This window comes from Rhipicephalus microplus, unplaced genomic scaffold, assembly GCF_043290135.1.
Source record: "Rhipicephalus microplus isolate Deutch F79 unplaced genomic scaffold, USDA_Rmic scaffold_224, whole genome shotgun sequence".
In the NCBI taxonomy this organism is placed as follows: domain Eukaryota; kingdom Metazoa; phylum Arthropoda; class Arachnida; order Ixodida; family Ixodidae; genus Rhipicephalus; species Rhipicephalus microplus.
The window spans coordinates 81,522-87,500 of NW_027464795.1; the positions used below are offsets into that span (position 1 = coordinate 81,522).

Sequence of the window (5,979 nt, forward strand, 5' to 3'; positions counted from 1 at the left end):
TACCTGGTTGATCCTGCCAGTAATCATATGCTTGTCTCAAAGATTAAGCCATGCATGTCTAAGTACATGCCGAAATAAGGCGAAACCGCGAATGGCTCATTAAATCAGTTATGGTTCCTTAGATCGTTTCTTCCTACTTGGATAACTGTGGCAATTCTAGAGCTAATACATGCAGTGAGCCTGGAGCCCTTTGGGTAACGGGTGCTTTTATTAGACCAAGATCGATCGGGTTTCGGCCCGTATTGTGTGGTGACTCTGGATAACTTTGTGCTGATCGCATGGCCACGAGCCGGCGACGTTTCTTTCAAGTGTCTGCCTTATCAACTTTCGATGGTAGGTTACTTGCTTACCATGGTTGTTACGGGTAACGGAGAATCAGGGTTCGATTCCGGAGAGGGAGCCTGAGAAACGGCTACCACATCCAAGGAAGGCAGCAGGCGCGCAAATTACCCACTCCCGGCACGGGGAGGTAGTGACGAAAAATAACAATACGGGACTCTTTTGAGGCCCCGTAATTGAAATGAGTACACTCTAAATCCTTTAACGAGGATCAATTGGAGGGCAAGTCTGGTGCCAGCAGCCGCGGTAATTCCAGCTCCAATAGCGTATACTAAAGCTGCTGCGGTTAAAAAGCTCGTAGTTGGATCTCAGTTCCAGACGAGTAGTGCATCTACCCGATGCGACGGCTCGGACTGAACATCATGCCGGTTCTTTCTTGGTGCACTTCATTGTGTGCCTCGAGATGGCCGGTGCTTTTACTTTGAAAAAATTAGAGTGCTCAACGCAGGCGAGTCGCCTGAATAAACTTGCATGGAATAATAGAACAAGACCTCGTTTCTGTTCTGTTGGTTTTTGGAATACGAGGTAATGATTAAGAGGGACGGACGGGGGCATTCGTATTGCGGCGCTAGAGGTGAAATTCTTGGACCGTCGCAAGACGAACTACTGCGAAAGCATTTGCCAAGAATGTTTTCATTGATCAAGAACGAAAGTCAGAGGTTCGAAGGCGATCAGATACCGCCCTAGTTCTGACCATAAACGATGCCAACCAGCGATCCGCCTGAGTTACTCAAATGACTCGGCGGGCAGCTTCCGGGAAACCAAAGTATTTGGGTTCCGGGGGAAGTATGGTTGCAAAGCTGAAACTTAAAGGAATTGACGGAAGGGCACCACCAGGAGTGGAGCCTGCGGCTTAATTTGACTCAACACGGGAAAACTTACCCGGCCCGGACACTGGGAGGATTGACAGATTGAGAGCTCTTTCTTGATTCGGTGGATGGTGGTGCATGGCCGTTCTTAGTTGGTGGAGCGATTTGTCTGGTTAATTCCGATAACGAACGAGACTCTAGCCTATTAAATAGGTGCGGGGTTCCCAGCACCTTACAACCTTCTTAGAGGGACAAGCGGCTCCTAGCCGCACGAAACAGAGCAATAACAGGTCTGTGATGCCCTTAGATGTCCGGGGCCGCACGCGCGCTACACTGAAGGAAGCAGCGTGTCTTTATCCCTGTCTGAAAAGACTGGGTAACCCGTGGAACTTCTTTCGTGATTGGGATAGGGGCTTGCAATTGTTCCCCTTGAACGAGGAATTCCCAGTAAGCGCGAGTCATAAGCTCGCGTTGATTACGTCCCTGCCCTTTGTACACACCGCCCGTCGCTACTACCGATTGAATGATTTAGTGAGGTCTTCGGACCGATGTCCGGCGCGGCCTTTCGGTTGCGCCGGTCTGTTGGAAAGATGACCAAACTTGATCATTTAGAGGAAGTAAAAGTCGTAACAAGGTTTCCGTAGGTGAACCTGCGGAAGGATCATTAACGGATTGTGAAGGGTGAGCGCCTCAGCTGCGTCTGCGCCCGACACTTTCTGCCGCTGACCCCGTTTGGACGCGGGGTCGGCTTTTCCCCACGGGGCTGCCTGAATGTGGAGCGGCACCCCGTGACAAATTGTTGCGCCCAGCGGACGCCAACACCGCGACCTTGGACGGTCGGCCAGGTGGCGGACGCGGGTACAAACGGCGCAACGCACTCATAGGTCGGCTTTCGACCCGCCACTGCACCGTGGCTCGAAGCGCTCGAAATGCGCGACCCGACCGCTGCGGGACCGCCTAGTACTGTAAACAGGAGCGGCGGAGCGCGAACGGCGAGTCGTGGTTACGTCGGTAGAAGGCGAGGCTGCGCGTTCCCGAAACGCCAGCCGAGTGCCCTCCCGACCGTTCGAGCGTGCAAGAACGAGACCCGACAATCGCGCGGCGACTGCCAAGTACGAGAGGAACGGCACAAGCGTCGGCGGTCGGTCAAGGAACTGGCGATGTGACGGGTCCGCTGTGCACCAGTGCATACCGTCCCGCCGTCCGCGGCAAGCGCCTCCGCGTCCTCGGGTGACGGAGGCTGCCGGTCGGTTCTTGCAGGCGAGGGATCTCGCTGGCACCGGTTCGCGTTGACGCGCGGCCGGTCATGGCACGGCGATGCGACGGCCGAGGTGCGCAGTACTCGATGGAGGAACCGCACGCTCCGATGACCGTCCCGCCCTCCGCGGCGTATGCGTACCGACCGTAATGGTTGCAGCAGCGCCGGCCGGCTTTTGAATTCGCCACACGAAACACGGTGCGAGATCGCGGTTAGGGGAGCGTCGACGTTGCCAGGCGTTTTGCTTGCTGCCGAGGGAAAGGCGGCACGGCCACGTCGCGCTCGTCGCGATTAGCGGGTCTGCGCGCTTTGGGAAGGTGCCGCAACGACTTGCCGAAAGAGGAAGCACGGAAGAACGAGGGACTTGGACGTCCCGACAATTGAACGCACTTGCGGCCAGGCCCTTGCTGGCTTCGTTCTTCCGCCTCGAGTAGGCTCGTACGCGGCTCCGGCGCCGAAAGTGGTCCTTGGCACCGACTTCGGTGGACGTGGGAAGTGCCGCGCAAGTACGGCGCGCCTGGCTCCACCTGTTGGCTAAAGTAGGCAGCCGGATCGGCATTTTGGTGTGCGGTGGCAAACCGTGGATGCGAAAAAAGCTTGTGCGATTTCGTGGAACAAAAAGCGGGGGTCCCCCTTTTTATGCGGAGGAGACCGACCCGCCCGCCGTGGTGAACCGCGACGCCACGGTAAAAACGGGAGAGGCTTGTCGATGGGACCGTGCATCCCGCGCTCCACGGAGGCCGGGAGGCGGCCGCCCGAGGAAATGTGTAGCCGTCGAGGCCCGCATCTGCGTGCACTCTTATCCAAATGGGTGTACCGCAGGCATTTTCTGGTTAGGCGGGCCAATGAGAGCGAGCACACAACGATACCTACGGGTCCGGCTTGGAGAACCGGCTTCGACGCCTCCCGAGTATTTATAGAGGGGTGGACCACGAAAGCACTCGCAAGTAGCGGAAGCGAAACGCCGTCCGAAACACACCGTTTGCTCGATTTGCGGCAGCCGAAAAAGGCGCGGCAGAGTTTTGGAGTCCAAGCGTGCGCTGAAAAGCGCCCTTCTTGGCCACTGTTTGGCTTGGCCGAGTGCCAGAAACGTTTGGTTTTGACTGTACGGAATTGAACAAACACTTTTTCACGACTCTAAGCGGTGGATCACTCGGTTCTCGGGTCGATGAAGAACGCAGCCAGCTGCGAGACCTTGGTGTGAATTGCAGGACACACTGAGCACTGATTCTTTGAACGCACATTGCGGCCTTGGGTCTTCCCTTGGCTTCGTCTGTCTGAGGGTCGGATCACATATCAAGAGAGCCTTCGGCGCACAAGGAACGTGAGCCGTCGACTCGTTTTGACCGCGTCGGCAACACGGACAGCACGCTGAACACCTCACAGCGAGCGCCAACAGCGGCCACTCAAGGGCGAGACGGTGGCGACCGTCGTGCCAGAGCCCAACCGAAACGGGGGCGACCGACTGCATTGAGGATGTGGCACCTCGTTGAGACCGCCGCAGGACTTCGAGTCGGAAGGAAGCCTGCAGGGAAAGTGCGGTCGAGGTTGCGTACTCCTCTCTGCGACCGGGCGCGCAAGAGCTGCGAGAGCCACGGACGCGCAACTTTAACGCACGGTAAACACGAGGAGCGAAAGCCGGCCAGCAAAGCTTCTCCAGCCGTGCGCAAAGTGCGCGAGATCGCAGCCTTGCGTTGCGCTTGTTGCCCTCGAAGTAAGCAGGGTGTCCCGTAGACCGGGCGCTCGAACACGCTGCGGGGCCGTGCCTCCTCCAGGCTTTGCCGCGCGAACAGGGAACGTTCGCGCGCAAAGCGCAGGGAGGTGAGGAGGCTGCGCCCGACGTTTGCGGTTCGCTGCGTACGCGGTTGATGCGGAGAGCACGGCGCGACGACTTGCCGCGAAGCGGAAAAAGTCTCCCGCACGAGTTGGCGAAACGTTGGCGAAGCTTAAGGCGTTCTCGTCGTAGTCCGCCGTCGGTCTAAGTGCTTCGCAGTTCCCGTCCCGTTCAAAAACTGGCCACTCCAGTTGGGGCGGGGGCGACGCTACACGAGACGATGCCTCTCGCCAGGCTGCGTGGCTGCCCTTGCGGCGGCGGCGACTGGCCTCGGCGGTGTTTGGGCTTTCGACACGGTCGTTTATCACGCAACTGCTCGGACGACGCACGCGCGCAGCGGAATGCCGCTTGCCAGCCTTGTGAAGATGTGACCCTGTACAGGTTGCGGGCGCAATTGGTAGGGCGTCGTACTCGGTTCGCGATGGGTTTACGAACGTGTCCCGTCACTTCCACGTCACACCGGTTGTGCGCCGCACGCGTGCAGCGGGGAAGCCGATTGCCAGCCTTGTGAAGAAGTGGCCCTGTACAGGGTTGCGGGCGCACTTGGTAGGGCGAGCGCACGCGGTCGTGCAGGAAGTTGATGGAAGCGAATGTATCCGCTGTCGACCTCAGATCAGGCGAGGACAACCCGCTGAATTTAAGCATATCACTAAGCGGAGGAAAAGAAACCAACAGGGATTCCCCGAGTAGCTGCGAGCGAAACGGGACCGAGCCCAGCACCGAATCCCCCGTCCTTGCAGGCGGTCGGGAAATGTGGTGTATGGGAGGCGACGTTCTCGGGTGTTTGCGACGGTGCAAGTCCCCCTGACAGGGCTTGTCCCAGAGTGGGTGCCAGGCCCGTCTCCGCCGTTGCGCGCCCGGGATGGAGCCTCCCGTGAGTCGGGTTGCTTGAGAGTGCAGCCCTAAGTGGGTGGTAAACTCCATCTAAGGCTAAATACGACCGAGAGACCGATAGTTCACAAGTACCGTGAGGAAAGTTGAAAAGAACTTTGAAGAGAGAGTTCAAGAGTACGTGAAACCGCTTAGAGTAAAACGGGTGGGCCCTCGAAGCTCGAAAGCGGTGGGATTCAGTCTCCGGACGATCGCGGAGCCGGCGGCGTCAGGTAAACGGTCCCCTTCGGGGGACTGTTCCGGCTGCTGGCACGCAGACGCGGTCTCCGGGGTGCGCACTTCCCACCGCCGGTAGGACGCCGCGACGGACGCGGTCAAAGGGAACAAGCACGACTTTGAGTCCGGCAGTGGAGGTGACCTGCCCGTCTCTTCGGAGACGGCACGCGGGAGTTATACCACGCCGTGCACGAAAGTTCGTCACCCCCGTCCAGGCCCCATGGGCTTCTCCCGGTTGTCGGGAGGCCCGAACGATGACGCCCTCCGGAAACGGAGCGGAGAACCCGCTGGGCAAGCTTGTCGTCTCCTGCTGTCCGGGTTGGTCCCGCGGCGGCGGGTTGGCCGGCGAGAAGCCTCTGCGAGCGGGGCTATTCTCCCGCGGAGGCGCTATCGTGGTTTGCGGCGAGTAGGTCGGTAACCCCACCCGACCCGTCTTGAAACACGGACCCAAGGAGTCTAACATGTGCGCGAGTCAATGGGTCTCCCGAAACCCAATGGCGCAATGAAACGTGAAGGCCCCTAGCGGGCTGCGTTGCGATCCCGGACCGCACAGGGGTCCGATAAAGGGCGCAGCAACGGCCCGTCCCAGGCGCTCACACGTCGCCGGGGCGGAGCGAGAGCGCACACGTTGG

The 5,979-nt window shown here is 58.9% G+C and overlaps 3 non-coding genes across 3 annotated transcripts in view; all 3 read left to right on the forward strand.

Moving 5' to 3' along the window:
* On the forward strand, positions 1-1,815 carry LOC142792521 (small subunit ribosomal RNA). The gene has a single exon (XR_012890990.1). It is a non-coding gene; the product is annotated as a small subunit ribosomal RNA (ribosomal RNA).
* A 1,724-nt stretch (positions 1,816-3,539) lies between these two features.
* LOC142792515 (5.8S ribosomal RNA) lies at positions 3,540-3,693 on the forward strand. The gene has a single exon (XR_012890984.1). It is a non-coding gene; the product is annotated as a 5.8S ribosomal RNA (ribosomal RNA).
* A 1,150-nt stretch (positions 3,694-4,843) lies between these two features.
* LOC142792502 (large subunit ribosomal RNA) overlaps positions 4,844-5,979 on the forward strand; it is a 3,953-nt gene continuing 2,817 nt past the window's right edge. The window contains exon 1 of the ribosomal RNA XR_012890975.1: positions 4,844-5,979. This exon is cut by the window's right edge and continues 2,817 nt beyond it. This is a non-coding gene — a ribosomal RNA (large subunit ribosomal RNA).